Below are 24,190 nucleotides of genomic sequence, written 5' to 3' on the forward strand. Positions count from 1 at the left end.
GCTTGCAGCCTGTTGAACTGAGAGTGTTGAAGTAACTATTATACTGAGGGACTGAAAAAGGTAGGTGACCTTACAGGTTGTGAGGCTAATTGAGGTGGAGGAAGGGCTTGGCAGAGATGTCATAGCCACAGAAGGTGGCCAGCGAGAAGCAGAGGAGGTCAGAGCTAAAGGGAGTGTTAGAGAGACATTTTGGAGGTAGCTTTTCTCCAGAAGCAGGAAGTGACAGTAAATGGTATTAGAGACAGTAGTGGAATGTGTAGGAGAATGCAGATGAGGAAGTGGTTGAGGTGAGCCTAGTTAGCAATAAGGTCCTCCTGAACCACATCCTTATCTCCCTGGGTGTGTTGAGCCTACAAGCGCTGAGAATGTCGAGGCTACCATAATGACTACTAGTTTGGCTGCTTTAGGCCTAAGAAAACTGACCATAGCATGTATGGCATGATCCAAAATGGAAGAAGGACTGAAATTGAATTTAGGCATGGAAATGCATAGGAAATGGGTCTAGTGCTGGTTTCAGGAATGTGTCATGTGGCAGGAATTTTCGGATGGCGGGCTTTCCCGCCTCTCCACCAAAAAAGTCATTGGGGAACACACCCACCGATCACAACAGACCTGCAGTCATTTAATACTCCACTGGGGGAATTCTGCCCCTCATTCAGGAGGATGTCTAGTCCCAGAGAGGTGCCAGCCAATTTTCAGTGATAATAGCAGTCCCACCAGCAGAAATGCCAGAGCCCGCAGACCGAGGTAAGCCCAGGGTCTCATGGTGAGGGCAGGAGAGGAGGATGAAGGGGGAGAGAAGGCTGGGGGCTGTGACAGATGGGAAGAGAGAACCTAGAGTTGGGGGGATAGGGGGCAGATTTTGGGGCACATCCGATCTGGAAAGGGAGCAAGTGACGGAGGTGACCCCAGGTCTCCAGTCCGAGCAGGCTTACTGTCAGGCCTCCCCCATCCCCCAACTGCTGTCCTTGAAATCCTGTAGCCGGCCTCAAAATTGGTACAGGCAGGAAGCAAGGGTTGGCGGGTCACCCTCTCAATTCCACCCCCGCCCCCCCAAAAATCCATCAAGCTCCCTTGCAAATCTTCCCAGAGGAGCTTGCTGTAATTCTTACATCTGTTCCAAGGCTCATGCCCAGATTTTCACTACCAAGACAAAAATTTCCTGAGTCGCCAGACTAGCCTCCAAAAATGTCGCGATCTTCACTAGGGAGTGTTGGGCCCACCAACTCCAGGAGCAGAGTGCAGGCAGCCAGGGATGCTGGTGAGTACTAGTTAGAAGGCCCACCTCAGCTCCTTGGAACTTTGTCTCAGTTGTGTTATAAGATTTTGGGCTTTCCAGTCCTCATCCATCACATCCCCTTTACCCCCCCCCCTCCCCCACCCCATCTCCATGATCCTTTACACCCCATGCCAACTCATGCCCCTCACCCACCCCATGCCGACTCACCCTGGGCAGATATCTGGAGTCATATAGAGATAAAACAAATTAAAGTTCTAAAAAGCTAATGAAGATTCCACTATACAAACTTGATAGTAAAAAAATTCCATTCATGAAAGTCCATTCAAATTACTTTTTAAAATCTCAAGTACTTAATCTCCTTTAAAAACAAACAAGTTTCAATTCATATCCCACATCAAAGATATTAAATCTTTAATAGGCTCTTTAACCTGTCAATAAAACTGTGAACTTAAAACCACCTTGGTGAATTAATTGTATGTTTGGAAGTCAGCCAAGTATTCATAAAGAGCCCTTAGGGAAAGGTCAACAAATCCCAGCTATTGAAACTGCTAGAAGTTAGAAGGTAAAACTGCTAGAGTTTTTTTTAACCCATTGACACTGCATCCTGTTTTTCATTTTCACAGGGCTAGGAGTTTAAGTAACTTCAGATCATGACAGTTAAACAGACCTTATCAACTGTTCAAGAGTGTTTTATTCTATTTCATAAACTCGTGGCTCCCAAACTAAGGGTTAAAACTCTTTCAACAGCCAAAATAGTATCTGTTTGCACTCAGTGCTGAGTTCAGGTTTCCTCTTATGTGAATCACACCCTGCCCCCTTTTCCCTACCGGCAAAAATGGGATTTGTTGGAAATAGGGGTGCAGCTTCCACATCCAGTCCCAACTGCTATTGTTGAAGGTCGAAGGATTCTTCTTAGTTCTGTTAATATTCAGGTCTTAGATTCTGGAGAATTGAGTCCAAGTGAGGATATCTAAGTTCAACCAGCAGGAATTAGAATTAGAACCATGAAGTTTGAAGCACAGAAGGAGCCCATCAAGCCCATCATATCCATGCTGGCTTTCTGCTAGAGTAATCCAAAATTTATCCCAGTACCCACGCTCTCCCCACAGCCCTGTAACTTCCTCCACTTCAAATATTTATCCAATTTTCGCTTAAAAGATGTTGTGGCTTCTGCTGTGACAAAGCATTCCGAGCTCCAACAACTCTCTGCTTAAATTTCCCCTAATGTCTCTCACCTCTTAGTATATTGCCATTCCTTACCTGTTGCTAGGTCAAAATCCTGGAACTGCCTCTCTAAGACCACATGACCTGCAGCGGTTCAAGAAGGCAGCTCACCAAGGGCAAAGGGGAGCCTGTAGACATACTGTGCTTGGACTTCCGGAAGGCATTTGATAAGGTGCCAGATCAAAGGTTCTAATGGAAAACAAAAGCGCATGGTGTAGGGGGTAACATATTAGCATGGATAGAAGATTGGCTGGCTGGCAGAAAGCAGAAAGTATGCATAAATGGGTCTTTTTCGGATTGGCAGGATGTGACATGTGGAGTCCCACAGGGGTCTGTGCTGGGCCTCAACCTTTTACAATTTACACCAATAACTTAGATGAGGGGAGTGAAGACATGGTAGCTAAATTTGTGGATGACACAAAGATAGGTAGGAAAATATGTTGTGAAGAGGACATGACGAGGCTGCAGATAGATATAGATAGGTTGAGTGAGTGGGCGAAGATCAGGCAAATGGAGTTTAATGTGGGAAAATGTGAAGTTGTTCACTTTGGCAGGAAGAACAAAAAAGCAGAATATTACTTAAATGGAGAACGGCTGCATAATTCTGAGGTGCAGGGGGACCTAGGTGTTCTAGTACATGTGTCACAAAAAGTTAGTATGTAGGTACAGCAAGTAATTAAAAAGACTAATGGAACGTTATCCTTTATTATAAGACGGATTGAACATAAAAGTAAGGATGTTATGCTTCAGTTATACAGGGCATTGGTGAGACCGCATCTTGAATACTGTGTGCAGTTTTGGTCTCCTTATTTAGGGAAGGATGCAAATGCATTGGAGGCAGTTCGAAGGATGTTTACTAGATTGATACCTGGATGAGTGGGTTGTCTTATGAGGAAAGGTTGGACAAACTGGGCTTGTTTCCACTGGAGTTTAGAAGAGCGAGGGTGATTTGATTGAAGTATACAAATCGTGAATGGCATTGACAAGTTGGACGTCGAGAGGATGTTTCCTCTTGTGGGTGAGTCCAGAACTAGGGGGCACCGTTTTAAACTTAAGAGTTGCCTTTTATGACAGAGATGAGGAGAAACTTTTTCTCTCTTTTTCTTTTCTTTGGAGCTCTCTGCCTCAGAAGGTAGCAGAGGTGGGTTCATTGAATATTTTTAAGGCAGAGGTAGATAGATTCTTGTGGGGCAAGGGAATCAAAGGCTATTGGGGTTAGATGGGAATGTGGAAATTGAAACACAAGAAGATCAGCCATGATCTTATTGAATGGCAGAGCACGCTCGAAGGACCGAATTGCTTACTCCTGTTCCTATTTCTTGTGTTCTTATGTTATGTTCTAATTAGGGATAGACAATAAAAATACTGGCCTAGCCACCGATGCCTACGGCCTGTGAAAAAAAAATGATGGTGATGTTCCCTTGTCACTGGTTAACCAGAAGAGATCGTCTTTCCTTATTTACTGTATTAATACTCTTAATATTTTCTTTTAAAAACCTCCATTAAATCTCCTCTTAGTCTTCCATGGTCCTATGGAATTATTCCCAATGTCTCACATCTCTCATAAACATAATTCTCTATCCTAGGCATCATTTTAATGTACTTACGATGTAAGCTTCCCTTGTCTTCAATGCCCTTTCTATAATAGGTCATCCAAAGCTGCCAAAGGACTCTTAGCTGTCGCCTAGCTAAAGTTATCCATGAATTCACTTTATTTAATTACGCTTGCATTATATACCCCTATTTTTAGAAGGCAACGTTTTAGTAGCTTTCTTATCACTTTATCTGCTGCAATTGTCTATGTTTCTCTGTTAATCGAAAATCTTTGGTCTCTTTCCACCAAATGTATACTATATTTTCTTGCACTTTTTTTCCCAAAATCTATTGCACCTGTCACCAGTTTGTACATTCCCCATTTTGGCCTTATCATCCTGAAGAATAATCTAATGACTTGGCAAGATTGAAAAGCTAAAACAGATCTCATAATGCTCAAAACTGAGGTTCCCTTATTCCCTTGAATCAGGGGACCTCTCGGCCACAGCTCTATGTTTGACCTGGGGAGACACTTGAATTAAGCGCCGACTGCTTTCTGGAAAAGTAACATCGAAAATGTTAAAAGGACAGGGTCAGTTCAATAAAGATAGTATAAATCTGTATTAGCTTTCCTACACTGTGGAGGCACCCACAATGCAATCCACAATACACTGCTTTTGAGGAAAAACTTCTTCTTTGAGTGATTGCTGAACTGTGGGTGGAATTTTCCCAATTTTGCACTGTGTCGTAGCGGACAGGTAAAACAACGCAATGGCGGGTTTCACACTGTATGGTCCCTAACCCATCTCATTATTTATGCACTCCTAGGGAACACGCCATTTCCATGGCAGGCAGGCTCTCGTTTGCCCGCCCGCCATCACCTCGCCGCTGCATCATGCCAGGTGCCATGTTTAAAGGCCAGCCGCAAGCACACATCTCAGTGCTTCCAGCTGACCACTGCCTCGTTCACAAATGCGATGTGAGGAACTATGGGGCTACTTCACTGCATGTCTTCATCATCCTCCACAAATCTAGCAGCTATGAGGGCCTCCCGAGCGCGCCTGCTTCATCTAGCCAGTGCGAGGGCCTCATCTCCATCATCATTGCCTCTGAGGAACTCCTCAGCCTCATTCCTGTCAGCGTGCTCCTCATCGGAGGAGATGTGCAGCTCTTCCATTACCTCCTCAGCCAGCTCATCCCCCCATTGGAGCGCCAGGTTGTAAGGGGCACAGCAGGTGACGACAATGTCTGACACTCTCTGCAGACTGTATTGCAGGGCTCCATCAGACCGGTCCAGGCACTGGAACCTCATCTTCAGTGTCCCGACAGTTTGCTCCACCAAGTTGCGAGCTGCAGCATGAACCTCATTATAACTTCGGTCTGCTGCAGTCTGAGGCCGCTGCACGGGAGCCCTCAGCCACGGCCTCTGCAGGTAGCCCTTGTCCCTGAGGAGCCATTCCTGCCCTCTCTGTGGATCCTGAAAGACTCCAGGGATCTGTGACCGACTGAGAATGTAGGAGTTGTGGATGCTCCCTGGAAACTGTGCAGGATGCATTTCGGGTGGCCCCACACCAACTGCACATTCAGCGAATGGAAGCCCTTGCTGTTGAAGTAGTCCACCGTGTGTTGTGACAGAGATCTGAGCACCACATGAGTGCAGTCGATTGCATCCTGCCCCTGTGGGAAACCCGAGATCTGGGTGAATCCAATCACTCTTTCATCCTGGCTGTTCTGGTCCTGGGCAAAATGCATAAAGTTGTGTGCCTTCGCAAAGGTGGCATCCGTTGCCTCATGGATGCATTTGTGAGTGGAGGATTGTGAAATCCCACAGAGGTCACCTGTGGGGCCCTGAAAGGAGCCACTGGCATAGAAATTGAGCGCCATGGTCACTTTCACAGCCACTGGCAGTGGATGCCCTCCATGCCCCTGTGGTGCCAAATCTTGCAGCAACAGGCAGATGTGAGCGACCAATTCCCTAGACATGCACAGTTTTTGACCACACTGGTTCTCAGTCATCTGCAGGAACGAAAGGCGGCATCTGTAGACCCTGGGTGTCACTAGGCGCCAGCCTGCGGTGGCTCACTGTGGCTATTGGACAGCGTGTGCAGGAACCCCAACCGCCCCTTCTTCCTGAGGTTGCTGCTCCTGCGTCTGCGCAGCCAGGAGTCTCAGTCGCTCTCTCCTCCATCTTCTTTGTGCTCTGTTGACCACCAGGCATATAGCTAGTTCACCAAGCTCCATGATCCTGATGTACCCCTCCTGTAGGATGAAAGAGAGAGACACGTGGTTAGCATGGGTGTACTAAGAATCAGTCCTGGTTAAGTGTGACAGCCCCAAAACACTTCCTGGAGAGTGCTGGCCACCACTTGGATGGCCAGAGATTAGTGCACTGCATGGCTGCCCTGTTTGCTTGAACTGTGGGGGAGACTGGTCCAAAACCAGGATGATGACATTGCAAGGGGCTGTGAGCACCTCCAGCAGTCACTGCTACACGGCCAGCTTTAGCGAGGGGATTGTACAATGTGTGCAGTCCAACTGCTCTGCAGTCTGCTCAAGTGCTCATGAATTTACAGTCTGTGCCAGGGGATGAGCTCTGGAAAACTTGGTGGCACTTTGATGCCTCTGCGTTGCTCGATTGGGCAGATAAGCTAGGAGTCCGATCCAGTCATATCAATGTGGCTGCACCTGAACTGTCTCAGTTGCAGAGGAACTGTCACTTTCTACAGATTTCCAGAATGCATGGCCACCTCCCTTACCCACCACCCCCTCCCCCCCACCCCCAATGCTTGTGAGCTATATTCAACAGCAGGCTGCCCTTGCCCACACGCCCCCCCGTCACTAATCGCCTCAACAGCAAGGCTGCACTTGCCTACACCACCCCCCCCCCTCCCCCCCACTTACAAGTTGCCTCAACAGCAGGGCTGAACTTGCCTGGCCCCCCACCCCCGCTCCCCCTCATCCTCAAAGGTCACCCCAAAGGCAGGGCTGCACTTGCCCCCTGATCACCCCCGCCACCCGCCCGCCACCAGTCGGGCAAGGCAGCACTTAACCTCGACACCCCAGCACCCCTGAAGCCTGCAAAACAACAGGCGAGCCTGGCGAGCGGCCCGCTGCTGGTAGGCTGAGCGGACAATCGCAACCTGCCTTCCCGCTGTTGTGAAACCGATCGCGCCACGTTGTCCGCTCACGCCACCTATCATGCCCACCACCAGCGAGCACGGAAAATTCCGCCCAAGACCTTTTGATGTATCTGTTCAGAATTCCTTAATGTGACACATTCAAATATGCAACTATAATCCATATTAAAACACACTGTATCTTCTGCTCCACTGTTATTTTACCTTGGTAAAGTTGTGGTTCACATTTCTGGTCTTTCCCCTCTTCACCCATGTACCCTACCACTCATGATGATTTGGAGGATTTTGAATTAGTGTTGATCCAATCAGGTATCCAGATCCAGGCAATCCAAAATAGGCCTATAAGGGTCATTCTGCATTTCATGTTGCCTGTAGAAAAACCAAGGTTCTCCACCACAAATCTGTGAACTTTACTATTTCTAAAGGAGGAAAATATATCCCATGATATTTGATACAGCATGCAATTTAAAAATTACAGCCTACTGAAATGTCAAACAAAGCATTGCTTTCTTCTTCATATTAAATTAAATTGCACTTATTAGATAATTCAGTGTCATATAATGTATTATTTATTCCTCTACAACGTAAAGCATACATTTAAATAGGGACATAATGACTACAAATTACTTGTGCAGAAAGACTGAACATTAAGATAATTGTGACTTTAAAATGCAGCAATTTCTCATGAGACAAGAGAAATGCATTGCTTTTATCTGGACCTCTGAGCCGCACACTGGATTTAGTATTTTACAGAAGCTTTCACAAATTGTTTCTATTCTGAAGCAATTTTCTATCTGGGTTTCATTTTTAAAGCTTTTATGTAATTAAAAATATCACTGTGCTTCGAAAATACAAAGGAAAATTAGCATAGTAGATTTTATGAAAGAGTTTTATGAGAGACAAAACTTTTTTTTTTACTTGTGATGCGTTTCCCTAACAGCTGTATGCCTTTCTCCACCTCGTGATCAAATAGTCTGTGAAGATTCACAGTCTAGGCTGATAAATGAAGAATATCACAGGAGTTACAGTGCAAGTGAAACTGTACCCAGCAAGATTCAGCATATTGAGGAGAGAAGGGAATTATATTGTGCTCTGTGTATTTCCCGTGGACCAGGATCATTGAGTTGAACCTTAGTTTCTTCACGGTTGTTTGGACCATTTTCATGTCAATGACCTGTTTGCTGGAGCAGCAGATATCCCCAGTTGCTCTTTCCCATAGCAAACCAATTAATAGTCTACCTTCAGGCTCTATGACTATCACAGAAAAAAAAATGTTTTTCAACTGCCAGTGACCAGTGTGCTTTGCGGTGTGTATATATAAGGCATGCGTGTTTTCTTATCTTCAGAGTGATTGTCCCAATTTAAATAATTCCACGAGCAAGATTTTTGTGAATTTAAAAATAAGGAAGGTTATTTATTATCACACACTTGCCACGGAGGTTCAAAACCACAATGTCTCACCCACACTATTACTCTCACAAAGATTAGATACAGACAGGGAAATAAAACAATATAAATACAATGTATGATTGCCTCAGTCTCTCGTTCATGGCAGGCCTGTAGTTTCTTAGATAAATTTACACTTTGGTTGAAGTGAAGACCTTGTAAAGCAGAGGATTTTCAGTAAGCTGCAAAGCCTCTTGTAATCAGCTTTCCAGGAGGTTTGTCCTCAGGTGAAGTTGAAGTTGCAACAGGTTGGGGAGAGTCCTTCTCCCATCTTCAAGCTATGGTTGTTTATTGCCTTGGCAGTTTGATGGCTACTTGTTCGATGGCTATCTGATGGATTTTTGTCTGCAGAATAGCGTCTTGCTGTTTTAAAGAGCAGGCAATAAACATGATTGCCTCACCATCTGACCTGTTACAAGCCCAAAGTCCTTTTCCAAGTAGGGTGGGTGGCCAGGTTGATTATACATCCTGTGTGATGACTTTCACACCTTGAGAGTTAGAGGCAGCTAGTGCCTTTGTATCTGACTGATTCATTCGCATTGAAATCCTTTTGAATTAATTTCAGGAAAAGGCATTGAGTCAACATCACTCTGGAAAATTTCTTTTGTTCCCTCTTGAGACAGGGGATTGTTTCAATCCACAAGAGAAGTCAGGTGATCCTCAGGCTGCCATCTTTTTGTAGCCTTTTAATAATATGAAGTATTGACCAAAAACTCATAATATATTGGAATATGAGACCAATAATTAGGGAGGGCAGACGGGATGATGCAGGCAATTTGGCAGAAGAAGGATTTCTAATTAAAAGGATCCCGCATGTTTCAGAGCGCCTCATCAGGACGAGGATTTTTGAGGCTACAGCAACAACAGGAATGGAGGAGAGACCTGGGAAGGCTGCTCCCCGGTCTCTCACCCTTACCTGGAGGTCAAGCTGAGGAGCTGGAGCGAGGTGAGCTCGTGTAAGGGCAGGGGAATGAGGACAGCCTCTCTAACCATGCAAGCATGGAATGAAGTAGCCAAGGATATGAGAAGCAGCCACATTGATATGATTGGGTTTTGCTCCTAGCTTATGTGCCTACTCAAGCAGCAGTGCATCTCCCTCTAGGCTGGAGACAATGGACCTGGAAGATCCAGAACCTCAGGAATGTATGGCTGGTGACTGGTGTAACATTGCTAGATGCCAAGCCCCATACTCTGGCTTGCCCAGTATTCTCTTGCACAGTATGCCTCAAGTTGCAGCTCTATTCATTCCTCTCTCTGCAGGCACCCCATGTCCCCATTATTCATTCCTCTCTTTGCAGGCACCCCATATCCCCATTATTCACTCCTCTCTCTGTAGGCACCCCATAGCCCCATCTGAACAGTTAACGCTCACACTCAGCTTCATCCTATTGCCCTCTTGCACCAGTGCCTCACAGTGGCTATACACAGATGTTGTCCTTCACTTCTCTGAACACAAACCATCCCTAACATGCCCACCTCCCTGCTTTCTCTCCTTGCAGGTGAAGGGAGTTGTCTAGTGGGTGGGGTTGTGGGAGGCAGGGGTGTGGAGGCCTCCAGTGACAGAATTTTAAAAAGGGCACTATGCCAAGGCACTGGCAGTGATTGCCTGTCTGGTCCACTGGGAAGGTGGTCTGGAACCATGGGGGTGCAGATGTCAGCAACAAGTTGCCATCAGAACCTGAACATCCTGAGACACTGGTACTCACACATGTCGGAATGACTGCTCCATTGCCATTTGTTGGGGGTCTGGCCTTCTTCCACCTGCTTCTAGGTGGCAACTCTCTCTGCCCCATGGAAGGGCATGTGGATGTGTAGAAGGCAGCTGGTGCTGCTGTTCATGTTTCTGCAGTTGCAGCATGTGGCAGTGGAAAGCCTTGTGCTTTGTATATAAGGGGTGCATGCTTTGTATACCACCCTCAGTGGTTGGGACATTGTAGCTGCATAAACTGTTCCCATGCCACTGTGAAGACTGGCAGTTTTGATGGGTTGAAGGGCCTTTTTCTGTGTTGTAGGCCTCTGTGATCTATGACTCTATGGCAGTAGGGGAGTTGCTTCTGAGAGAGGGCGAAGTGCTGCTCAGACGAAATGCCTCCCAGGCAGCTGGCACTCTCTTGTCAAGCAGTGATAGCAGTCACTGGCAGAATCAGTGCAAGGTTGTCTCCCAGCCTGGTTATGTCTGCAGCTCTGCAGTGCAACTGATCAAAAGCTCCCTAACTTGTCAGTTTCACTGACAAGTCCCTCCAGCTACACTTCTGCCTTTTCCAGCCTGTGGGAGACAGTGTGAAACTCTTGGAAAGTAGGGATTCCAATGGGAAAATCCCTCTTAATTGGATTCTTAACAGTTCCAATTGGCTTCCTGCCACTGCTGGGCAGGTGGCCATCAGCACACTCAGCCCACCCCGGGAAAAACGGGAAGAGGTGGAAACGCGTTAGGATTGTCCGCAGGTATTTCAGATTTTACCCACCCCCACCTCCAAACCTGCCTCCATGAGGCTGGGAAAATTCTCCCCATTAGATCATCGAGTGCATAGTGTTTATTCTGTAGCTAATTTGAAACTTATGTATAATTGATTTCCCGAGAAGACCACAAGATTTAAAAATTCCTAACTGCACATTAATAGGTCAGTGAGGGAGGTGTTTTTTTGTAGCACAAAGAAATGATTGAAAATGAATTATTTTGCTTTTCTAAGATTCTTTCACATTTTTTGCACCCAGCACTACCTCACCTTCTCAACTTCTTCACTGTCTGTAAACAGTTGGATGACTTGTCTGACATCCAGTACTGGATGAGCAAAAATTTCCTACAACTAAATATTGGGAAAACCAAACCCATTGTCTTCACTGAATCGATTCCTTTCTCTGACAATTTTCTGAGGCTATACCTGACATTAGCAGCCTTCTGATATCATACTTAACTCTGAGGTGAGCTTCCAACCACATATCCAGGCCATCAGCAAGATCATCTATTTCCACCTCTGTAACATCGCCCATCTCCTCTCCTGATTCAGCTCTTCTGCTGCTAAAACCCGCAACCATGCCTTAATAACCTCCAGACCTGACTATACTAACAGACCTCTGGGTGGCTTCCCATATTCTACCCTCCCTAAGCTTGCGGTCATTCAAAACTCTGCACGTCCTCACATCCTTATTTGAACCTAGTCTGTTCATCACCCTGTGCTTGCTGATCTACATTGATTCCCAGTCTGACAGTCTGAATTCTAAAGTTCTCAGCTTTGTTTTCAAATCCCTCCATGGCCTGGCCCCCTCCCTATGTATGTAATCTCCTCCAGCCCCACAACCCTCCGAGATATCTGCATTCCTGTAATTCTGGACTGTTGAATAATCCCGATATTAATTGCCCCACCATTGGTGGCTGTGGCTTCAGCCACCTAGGCCCTAAGCTCTGGAATTCCTTCCCTAAAATTCTCTGCCTCTCTGGGCAGAATTTTTAGATTGTCAGGCGGGCGCGCGCCCGACCTGAACGAGCGTAAAATGATGCGCGATGACATCGGGCAAGTGTCCCGACGTCATCGTGCACTTATGCGATATTTCGGATGGCAGGCGTGCGCAGGAGTCGACAGCGCACCCGCTGACAATTAAAAGGCCTATTAAGGCCATTAACATTAATTGAATTTAATTTTTCGCTGCCCGTCCAACCTTTGCAATTTTTGCGAAACCTCATCCATGGGCGGGATGAGGTTTTGAACCATCCTTAAAAAAAAACATGTTCATATTAATTTCTAACACGTCCCTGCTCATGAGAGAGTCACGCGAGGGGACATGTTTTTTAACACCTTAAAAATCTTTATTTTAATTTTTTTATATCTTCATCTCCCTGAAGCAGCTCTGTGCTTCAGGGTGCTTTTCCAGCGCGCAGCCGTGCACTTGCACTCTGGGCCTCCTCCCCCCCACCACTGCCCACACAGGCAGCACTGAGTGCTGAAGCATGCGTTTCACGCTGGGCGGGTCTTAATGACCTGTCAGCGTCAAATCGCGGGTCCGGCCCCGAATACAGATGGCGGTCGGTTTCCCGACCGCCCCCGCTAAGCCCGCCCAATAAGTGCAAAATTCTGCCCTCTATCTGGCTTCCCTCCTTTAAGATGTTCTTTAAAACCTACCTCTTTGATCAAGCTTTTGGTCATCTGATCTAATATCTCCTTATGTGGCTCAGTGTCAGATTTTGCCAGCTGGTGCTCCTTGTGAAGCACCTTGGGACGCAAGGTGCTTTAAATACAAGTTGCTGTTTTATCAATGGGTAACTTATTTAGCACAAGAGACTGAAAGCTTTAAATATATTTTAAATATCTATGATATATTAAGATCAATAAGTGAGCCACAACATTCTATTTGACAATACAGTGGAAAGTCCTATGTTATAGTATTTTGATGGGAAAGTGCATTATCTGGGGCATATACAGATAGTAGCTAATTGACTGCCCATTATATACTTGCCTAATTTGCTTTTTAATTCAAGCCAATCAAAAGCAAATGTGATGGGTATATAGCAGACGGCCAAACTGCTACCACTCATTTCATGCCCCTGCCAAAATTCCATCCATTATCTGATGTGCAGAAGGATTTCATTGTTAAATAAAAGCATACAGTTGCAGAGTCTAACCACCATGTGTCACTATGGTGCAGCCTGTTTCTCTGAAAAACTGGTCTCTCAAGCAGCAACCATGTCAGTAAATGTAAGGGAGGTGAACAACTTAATTTGTGATTAAATCTTAATTCCTAAAAAAAATTGATTGTATGAATATAGCCCTCCCGGACTTCCTGTCATGCAATTATTGAGTTGGCTGGGGGAGAAATATTGACCAAGAGAAAGGAAAATGTCCCTGGTCTTCGTTGAAAAGTGCAGTGGAGGGGAGATCGGACCTCGGTTTAATTTCTCATCCAAAAGATAGCACCTTTGACAATGCAGCGCTCCCTTAGCACTGCACTGAATTGTCAGTCAAGATTCTATACTCAAATTAAAATTTACCATCTCATATGTGCTCCTGTTGAATTCCATCTGACACTTTTGTCCAATTCATATTTTGTTAGCTTTTCAATTGTCCACTATCATTTGTGACTAGATGTGGCAGGACTGCAGAACTTTGGCCTGATTTGTTGGTTGTGGGATCATTTAGCTCAGTCTATAGCTTGCTGCTTAGCATATCTTTAGTCCTATGTGGAAGCTTTACCAGGTTGGTACCTCATTTTTAGGTATGCCTGATGCTGCTCCTAGCATGCTCTTCTACACTTCTCATTGAACCAGGGTTCATCCGTTGGCTTGATATTAGTGATGGAGTGAGGGATATGCTGGGCTGTGAGGTTAGAGATTGTGGAGGAATACAATCCCTCTGCTGCTGATGGCCCACAACACCTCATGAATGCCCAGTTTTGAGCTGCAAGTTCTGTTCTGACTGTATCCCATTTAATGTGGTGGTCATGCGGGAGGGTGCAGTGTGAAGACAGGATTTTGTCTCCACAAGGACTGTGCGGTGATCAATCCTGCAAATACTGTGATGGACAGGTGCATCTGTGACAGCTGGATTGGTGAGGATGAGGTCAAATAGGAATTTCCCTTCTTTTGGTTCGTTCACCACATGCCACAGGCCCAGTCTGGCAGTTATGTCCTTCAGGACTTGGGCAGGTTGGTGAGTAGTGGTGCCACCAAGCCATTCCTGGGGATGGGCATTGAAGTCTCCCATATACAGTATATTCTATGCCCTTTCTGCCCTCAGTGCCTCTTCCAAGTGGTGTTCAACATTGAGGAGTACTTATTTATCAGTTGAGGGAGAGTGGTAGGTGGTAATCAGCATGAGGTTTCTTTGCCCATGTTTGACCTGATACCATGAGACTTTAATTCCATTCCTGTTTAGTTAGTGGTAATGCCACAATTACAGTATGCCATGACAGTTCAATCTTCTCTACCTGGATTGGGGAAGGGAGTTATTCTCAGAACCGCCCCAATGATTCAATTTTTTGTGCTGACAGAGGAAGAGGGGAAGTGGCAGTGTTACTGATTGGAGTTTCACTATGTGGAATACCAGTCTGGATGAGTCCAAGAAAGGCAAGGTGTGAGACATTTGACATTGAAAGTTATTTTTAATTTAATTTGAAAATTATTAGTATATGGAATCCTATTCTCCAGAAAGCAATGGAGGCTGGGTCATTCAATTTATTCGAGGCAGAGTTATACACATTTTTGACAAGCGGTCAAGTGTTATAGGAGGTAGACAGCAAAGTGGGGTTGAGACACCACCAGATCAGCCATGATCTTATTGAATGACGGAGAAGGTTCGAAGGGCTGAATGGCCTATTCCTGCTCCTAAATCCTATGTTCTTTTGAAAACTTCCATCATTGTACCACTTGTAACTATAACCAATGCTACAGGAATTATACAGTAGTAGGTTTGCCCAGAGGCATTGTTATCAGGTAAGCTTTAAGTGATACACTCACCCAATTTACTAAGCTTGATATATAATGGATCGATAGATTGAAAAAAATGAAGCATCAAAAAACACAGCTGACTTTCCTTGCACAAATCTGTGATGTTGGTTATATAGGAATAAATGTCAACACCAGTTTAAAATGTGAGAGAGAGCAGCAGGTGAAAATTATCCAATTAAAATCACTAATCAGTTCTTTAAGACAACCATGACTAAGGGGCCAAATGAACTTTAGAAATGTTAATGCATCATTACTTAGCATCTGTTACTGAACCAGTGCTTAACTCTTTTACTGATGCCTTATATGAAGATGATTGCATGCTTCTTCTGTTATTGAATGTGGGCTGTGAGCCTCTGACAATGTGTGCAAGCTGATTTGTTGTTGGTTCTTGAAGCATTTTGAATGGCCAACCGGTGAATTTTTAGTTTTCCAAATTGGCATGTATAATTTTTTTCGTACATTATTATGTAACATGATTATGAAGTATGATTAATGAGTGATCTCATTATGGATCAGTGACCTGCCATTCTAATGCGATTGAATGTCAGATGAGTCAGGCTCGCCTAATTCAATGGAATTAAGAGTAATTTCAGTAGGTAGTGAAATGGAAAATGTAACCTGTTTAAATTGGAGACTCAATTCTGTCAGGAAGTAAAGGATAAAGAGAGTGGAATTGAACTCAATTTATGCAGTATTTACACTATATTTTGGCTCTTTGAGTTGAGGGATAACTCCCACGTAAACTGGTGCTTAAGAGGAGCATGAAATGGACAATATCAGGTCAATTGGAAAAGCAATCGGCCCTGTACAGCATTGGCTCCTGGTTGTAAGGTTCCTTTAAATTTTGTTCTTGGTTTTACAGCTGACCTGAATTAGGGGCTGTGCCTGATTTATCCCAATTTTGTTGATTTGGTTTAATTGGTTTCACTTAAAAGATTATTGGCTCCTGGTCCGGCACCACCACAACAGCAACTTGTATTTACATATCACCTTTAACTTAATAAAACTCCCCAAGGTGCTTCACAGTAGCATTATAAAACGAAGCATAACATCGAGCCACAAAAGGAGATATTAGGGCAGATGACAAAAAGCTTGGTCAAAAAGGTAGGTTTTAAGGAGTGTCTTACAGGAGGAAAGTCATGTAGAGAGGTGGAAAGGTGTAGAGAGGGAGTTCCAGAACTTGTGGCATAGGCAGCTGAAGGCTCTTCAAAATGACTTTAAAAATAAAGTATAACCATCTCATTACCTTCCCCAACAGTAGCACATGATGCTCAATGCCAACACATCATAGCATGTATCTGGTCTAGTTTGCATGCATAACTAGTTTAATTACCCAGTTAAGCTTCTTAATTGATCTGCCTCTTCCTTTTGTGAGGATCTGGCCCGATTTATCGGGATCCTGTTAACATTCTCTAGGTAAGATTGCTGGGTCAGGGTTACTCCCAGTTTACAATATATATTTTTATTTCATATTTCCAGCTTTCACAATATTTTGCTTTCATTCCCAACTTAGTCTGTCTAATACAAAAACAGAATTACCTGGAAAAACTCAGCAGGTCTGGCAGCATCGGCGGAGAAGGAAAGAGTTGACGTTTCGAGTCCTCATGACCCTTCGACAGAACTTGAGTTCGAGTCCAAGAAAGAGTTGAAATATAAGCTGGTTTAAGGTATGTGGGGGGGGGCAGAGAGAGAGAGAGAGAGAGATAGAGAGAAGTGGAGGGGGGTTGTGGTTGTAGGGACAAACAAGCAGTGATAGAAGCAGATCATCAAAAGATGTCAACGACAATAGAACAAAAGAACACATAGGTGTTAAAGTTGGTGATATTATCTAAACGAATGTGCTAATTAAGAATGGTTGGTAGGTCACTCAAGGTATAACTCTAGTGGGGGTGGAGGGAGCATAAAAGATTTTAAACTGTTTAAAAATAATGGAAATAGGTGGGAAAAGAAAAATCTATATAATTTATTGAAAATAAAAAGGAAGGGGGAAACAGAAAGGGGGTGGGGATGGAGGAGGGAGCTCAAGACCTAAAGTTGTTGAATTCAATATTCAGTCCGGAAGGCTGTAAAGTGCCTAGTCGGAAGATGAGGTGTTGTTCCTCCAGTTTGCGTTGGGCTTCACTGGAACAATGCAGCAAGCCAAGGACAGACATGTGGGCAAGAGAGCAGGGTGGAGTGTTAAAATGGCAAGCGACAGGGAGGTTTGGGTCATTCTTGCGGACAGACCGCAGGTGTTCTGCAAAGCGGTCGCCCAGTTTACGTTTGGTCTCTCCAATGTAGAGGAGACCACATTGGGAGCAACGAATGCAGTAGACTAAGTTGGGGGAAATGCAAGTGAAATGCTGCTTCACTTGAAAGGAGTGTTTGGGTCCTTGGACGGTGAGGAGAGAGGAAGTGAAGGGGCAGGTGTTGCATCTTTTGCGTGGGCATGGGGTGGTGCCACAGGAGGGGGTTGAGGAGTAGGGGGTGATGGAGGAGTGGACCAGGGTGTCCCGGAGGGAGCGATCCCTACGGAATGCCGATAGTGGGGGTGAAGGGAAGATGTGTTTGGTGGTGGCATCATGCTGGAGTTGGCGGAAATGGCGGAGGATGATCCTTTGAATGCGGAGGCTGGTGGGGTGATAAGTGAGGACAAGGGGGACTCTATCATGTTTCTGGGAGGGAGGAGAAGGCGTGAGGGCGGATGCGCGGGAGATGGGCCGGACACGGTTGAGGGCCCTGTCAACGACCGTGGGTGGAAAACCTCGGTTAAGGAAGAAGGAGGACATGTCAGAGGAACTGTTTTTGAAGGTAGCATCATCGGAACAGATGCGACGGAGGCGAAGGAACTGAGAGAATGGGATGGAGTCCTTACAGGAAGCGGGGTGTGAGGAGCTGTAGTCGAGGTAGCTGTGGGAGTCGGTGGGTTTGTAAGGGATATTGGTGGACAGTCTATCACCAGAGATTGAGACAGAGAGATCAAGGAAGGGAAGGGAAGTGTCAGAGATGGACCACGTGAAAATGATAGAGGGGTGGAGATTGGAAGCAAAATTAATAAATTTTTCTAAGTCCCGACGAGAGCATGAAGCAGCACCGAAGTAATCATCGATGTACCGGAGAAAGAGTTGTAGAAGGGGGCCGGAGTAGGACTGGAACAAGGAATGTTCCACATACCCCATAAAGAGACAGGCATAGCTGGGGCCCATGCGGGTACCCAGCCACACCTTTTATTTGGAGGAAGTGAGAGGAGTTGAAGGAGAAATTGTTCAGCGTGAGAACAAGTTCAGCCAGACGGAGGAGAGTAGTGGTGGATGGGGATTGTTCGGGCCTCTGTTCGAGGAAGAAGCTAAGGGCCCTCAGACCATCCTGGTGGGGGATGGAGGTGTAGAGGGATTGGACGTCCATGGTGAAGAGGAAGCGGTTGGGGCCAGGGAACTGGAAATTGTTGATGTGACGTAAGGTGTCAGAGGAATCACGGATGTAGGTGGGAAGGGACTGGACAAGGGGAGAGAGAAGGGAGTCAAGATAACGAGAAATGAGTTCTGTGGGGCAGGAGCAAGCTGAGACGATCGGTCTACCGGGGCAGTTCTGTTTGTGGACTTTGGGTAGGAGATAGAAGCGGGCCGTCCGAGGTTGGGCGACTATCAGGTTGGAAGCTGTGGGAGGAAGATCCCCAGAGGAGATGAGGTCAGTGACAGTCCTGGAAACAATGGCTTGATGTTCAGTGGTGGGGTCATGGTCCAGGGAGAGGTAGGAGGAAGTGTCTGCGAGTTGACGCTCAGCCTCCGCGAGGTAGAGGTCAGTGCGCCAGACAACAATAGCACCACCCTTGTCAGCGGGTTTGATGACAATGTCAGGATTGGACCTGAGAGAATGGAGTGCAGTAAGTTCTAACCTGTCTCTCTCTGAACTTACTGCACTCCATTCTCTCAGGTCCAATCCTGACATTGTCATCAAACCCGCTGACAAGGGTGGTGCTGTTGTTGTCTGGCGCACTGACCTCTACCTCGCGGAGGCTGAGCGTCAACTCGCAGACACTTCCTCCTACCTCTCCCTGGATCATGACCCCACCACTGAACATCAAGCCATTGTTTCCAGGACTGTCACTGACCTCATCTCCTCTGGGGATCTTCCTCCCACAGCTTCCAACCTGATAGTCGCCCAACCTCGGACGGCCCGCTTCTATCTCCTACCCAAAATCCACAAACAGAACTGCCCCGGTAGACCGATCGTCTCAGCTTGCTCCTGCCCCACAGAACTCATTTCTCGTTATCTTGACTCCCTTCTCTCTCCCCTTGTCCAGTCCCTTCCCACCTACATCCGTGATTCCTCTGACACCTTACGTCACATCAACAATTCCCAGTTCCCTGGCCCCAACTGCTTCCTCTTCACCGTGGACGTCCAATCCCTCTACACCTCCATCCCCCACCAGGATGGTCTGAGGGCCCTCAGCTTCTTCCTCGAACAGAGGCCCGAACAATCCCCATCCACCACTACTCTCCTCCGTCTGGCTGAACTTGTTCTCACGCTGAACAATTTCTCCTTCAACTCCTCTCACTTCCTCCAAATAAAAGGTGTGGCTATGGGTACCTGCATGGGCCCCAGCTATGCCTGTCTCTTTATGGGGTATGTGGAACATTCCTTGTTCCAGTCCTACTCCGGCCCCCTTCTACAACTCTTTCTCCGGTACATCGATGATTACTTCGGTGCTGCTTCATGCTCTCGTCGGGACTTAGAAAAATTTATTAATTTTGCTTCCAATCTCCACCCCTCCATCATTTTCACGTGGTCCATCTCTGACACTTCCCTTCCCTTCCTTGATCTCTCTGTCTCAATCTCTGGTGATAGACTGTCCACCAATATCCCTTACAAACCCACCGACTCCCACAGCTACCTCGACTACAGCTCCTCACACCCCGCTTCCTGTAAGGACTCCATCCCATTCTCTCAGTTCCTTCGCCTCCGTCGCATCTGTTCCGATGATGCTACCTTCAAAAACAGTTCCTCTGACATATCCTCCTTCTTCCTTAACCGAGGTTTTCCACCCACGGTCGTTGACAGGGCCCTCAACCGTGTCCGGCCCATCTCCCGCGCATCCGCCCTCACGCCTTCTCCTCCCTCCCAGAAACATGATAGAGTCCCCCTTGTCCTCACTTATCACCCCACCAGCCTCCGCATTCAAAGGATCATCCTCCGCCATTTCCGCCAACTCCAGCATGATGCCACCACCAAACACATCTTCCCTTCACCCCCACTATCGGCATTCCGTAGGGATCGCTCCCTCCGGGACACCCTGGTCCACTCCTCCATCACTCCCTACTCCTCAACCCCCTCCTATGGCACCACCCCATGCCCACGCAAAAGATGCAACACCTGCCCCTTCACTTCCTCTCTCCTCACCGTCCAAGGGCCCAAACACTCCTTTCAAGTGAAGCAGCATTTCACTTGCATTTCCCCCAACTTAGTCTACTGCATTCGTTGCTCCCAATGTGGTCTCCTCTACATTGGAGAGACCAAATGTAAACTGGACGACCGCTTTGCAGAACACCTGCGGTCTGTCCGCAAGAATGACCCAAACCTCCCTGTCGCTTGCCATTTTAACACTCCACCCTGCTCTCTTGCCCACATGTCTGTCCTTGGCTTGCTGCATTGTTCCAGTGAAGCCCAACGCAAACTGGAGGAACAACACCTCATCTTCCGACTAGGCACTTTACAGCCTTCCGGACTGAATATTGAATTCAATAACTTTAGGTCTTGAGCTCCCTCCTCCATCCCCACCCCCTTTCTGTTTCCCCCTTCCTTTTTATTTTCAATAAATTATATAGATTTTTCCTTTCCCACCTATTTCCATTATTTTTAAATATTTTAAAATCTTTTATGCTCCCTCCACCCCCACTAGAGCTATACCTTGAGTGCCCTACCATCCATTCTTAATAAGCACATTCGTTTAGATAATATCACCAACTTTAACACCTATGTGTTCTTTTGTTCTATTGTCGTTGACATCTTTTGATGATCTGCTTCTATCACTGCTTGTTTGTCCCTACAACCACACCAACCCCCTCCACTTCTTTCTCTCTCTCTCTCTCTCTCTCTCTCTCGCTCCGCCTCCCCCCCACCCCCACCCACCACACACACCTTAAACTAGCTTATATTTCAACTCTTTCTTGAACTCAAGTTCTGTCGAAGGGTCATGAGGACTCGAAACGTCAACTCTTTTCTTCTCCGTCGATGCTGCCAGACCTGCTGAGTATTTCCAGGTAATTCTGTTTTTGTTTTGGATTTCCTTCATCCGCAGTTTTTTTGTTTTTAGTCTGTCTAATGTCCAACTCTTTATATTTAAAAGCTTCAGAAGCCCAACTTCCAGGATAATTTTACACAAATTTCTCAAATGCAGCAGATCCACCCCCACCCCCGCCCCCCGTAGGAAATCATCTTCGTGCATTAAGAAAACGCCAGCTACTTTTCCTTCCTAGTACCAATAAAACATTGCTGGATCTGATTTTAGCTGAAGACAATTAGCTGATTTTAGCTTTAGTAGGACAAATCTAACTGAAAAATACCTGAACCTGGATGCATCGTTCACCCCATAAACACATTTGTTCAGCCTCCATAATTTCCCCTCTACATCTCCAGCTCCTTTTGGAGACTTTAAGAATATTTCTCTTGAAATCGTTCCCCTTGCAAAAATGCTGCTTTGACATCGACAGATTTACATTCCCATGAATATGTCACTAAAAGTGCTAGAAAAATCCTCAAACTTACTTTTCTTGCAGTTGGGGAGTCTACTCTAACTTCTTAGACACCCAGTTGTTCCTCAACTCCCACAGCTACAAGCCTGACCTTAGTTTATAGGTACCATTGAGAAGTACTTTCTCCATACATATCCAACTATGGGACAATGCTGGCTGTCCTTTGTCTGGCATCTCTGTGTAAATTCCAAACTCTCTATCAAGTTCTTTTTGTTTTAATTTACCATCTAACTTGTTAGTAGCCATTAGAGCTTCTCTATCATAGGGGCTCCAACTTCTTCACCTGTTCTTTGGTCCTTGCTCTTGTTAAACTACGTCACCTTATTACTTTAAGCTACTGGGTATTTAATATCCATCAACAGAACCTATTAGATACTAACACTGGATAGTGATAGGAGGAAGGGGAATTAGGAGGTGGTGAGGGTGGAGGAAGATGGGAAGGACTTGGTGGGTGATAGTGGGGGGATGGAACCTGGCCTCCTAGATAAAAGCCAGCAGCACCATTTTTGAGCTCACTTTACAGTTCGAAAAACAAGATGGAAAAAAAGCGAACGGGAAGGAGTCTCAGGGCATGTGGAGGAGTTCAGCACAGAAAACCTTGGGCTGATTGAAGGGACACCCTATATTTGTCCTGCTCAAACTATGGAGAGCATGGCTCAGCTGGGTGCTGGACTCAAGGGTCTAATGCACAGTGAATGAGCTTGACTCCTTTAATCGTGATGTGCATTCAGATGAGAATCCATAACTTTTAGGTGCTGCAGTGCATAAGTCTTAATTGGCATCAGATCCTTACAGAAGCAGTCAGAATGGATGTAGGGTCAAAAAATCAATGGCCATGTCTGCTGCTCAAAGAAGCATGGACCCTATAAGCCTCCACTTTCCCAGTGCATTGGCCATGGCATTCAAGGCACCATGCTTGCAGTCAGGACATAAGTGCAAGGACTGGATATCCACAGTTATTGTCAAGACCACTGGAGGACAAACAACAAAAGGCTGACTGTGGCTCCTAGGACTTGGGTCTTTTGACCCAAATCAAGACTTGGTGGGTGACAGGGGGAGGATGGAAGCTGGTCTCCTAGACAAAGGTCAGCAGCACCATTTTTGAGTTCACCTTACACAGTTCGAAAAACAAGTTAGAATAAAATTGATCAGGGAGGAGTCTTAGGGCATGTGGGAGAAGTTCAGCATAGAAAATTAAGACCCTCATTGTGAATGTGCGGTCATGCTTGAGCGCCACTGACCTCCCTCGTATGGTCGGGTGGGCGGACTCCCTTGCTCCTGCCTTTCCTGGAGGAGGGAGGCTTCGCTGAACTGTGGAGCTGAGGATTTGTTGCATTAGGTCACTGTGATAATGGAGGCTTTCAGCCCAGCCTGACCTGCAGTGAGTGAATGTCTGTGCAGGTGCCATTTAAATATGGCGCCAGGATCTTCAACCCCGAGATAGCGGTAGGGCAGACATATCAGTGCCCATCCCACCATGAGATTCAACAAACTCTTTGATGCAAAATTAATGGCTGAAAAACAAATATTGGGCATGAAAATCCACCCTGCCAATCAGCGGGAATCACACCGACTTTCTTGCCTGCCGCTGCACTCAGTCTGCGATTTTCTGACCCCACCCACCGCTGGGATCTTCCGGTCCTACCAAAAGTCAACGGACTTTTGTCTGGCCCATGGCATCCTCAGCGGTGGGTCTCACCTTAGCAGGGTTGTAAAATCCCAGCCTTTGTCTCCAGAATGGAAAATTCCACCCAAGCTCTTTACTCCAACTATGTGATTTAGAATTATTTTAGTCCTTAGTGTCACGTACAAAATCAACAGTGAAATGATGGATTCCTCACAAACACAACTCCTAACAGCACAACATTGCTTGTTTGTAAATAGACAGCAGTGATTGCCAGCAGTTGATCTACACTTAGTTCTACATTTTAAGTCAATTCAATGTACATTTACAATTGATGCAAATTATCATCTAAACTATAAAGAGATCTTAAGATATTGTAAGTTCCTTCCAATCTGAGGGAATTATATCACTGAAAAATTGAAAATGTGAAATTGCCAACACTTCTTTTTGTAAATATAAAATACATGATTTGTTTAAGAAAACCCCAAGGACAGTAATTTTATTCATTTGACACTGCTGCATGATAAACTGAACAGGTGTTTCTGTTAATTTATCAAGTGTTAGGAAGACTAAAGCCATTGTCTTCTGTGTCAGCAATAATTTCTGTTCCATCACCAGCAGTTCCAGCCTCCTCATCAGGCACTGACAACTCAGGCTCAATCCAGTTTCAGTACCCTATTTGCTCCTGAGCTAAGTCTCTAACCCCATATCCTCTCCATTACAAAGACCACATGCATTTCATTATCTGTCTTCAACCCTGCTTCAGCCCATACAATCATAGAATAGTATAGCAAAGAAGGAGACCATTTTGGCCCA

At 45.9% G+C, this 24,190-nt stretch overlaps 1 protein-coding gene across 1 annotated transcript in view; it reads left to right on the plus strand.

Annotated features, from left to right (window-relative positions):
• ksr2 (kinase suppressor of ras 2) overlaps positions 1 to 24,190 on the plus strand; it is a 411,064-nt gene that overhangs the window by 371,176 nt on the left and 15,698 nt on the right. The gene's annotated exons all lie outside the window — the stretch shown is intronic.

Source organism: Carcharodon carcharias, chromosome 13 (assembly GCF_017639515.1).
Source record: "Carcharodon carcharias isolate sCarCar2 chromosome 13, sCarCar2.pri, whole genome shotgun sequence".
Taxonomy (NCBI): domain Eukaryota; kingdom Metazoa; phylum Chordata; class Chondrichthyes; order Lamniformes; family Lamnidae; genus Carcharodon; species Carcharodon carcharias.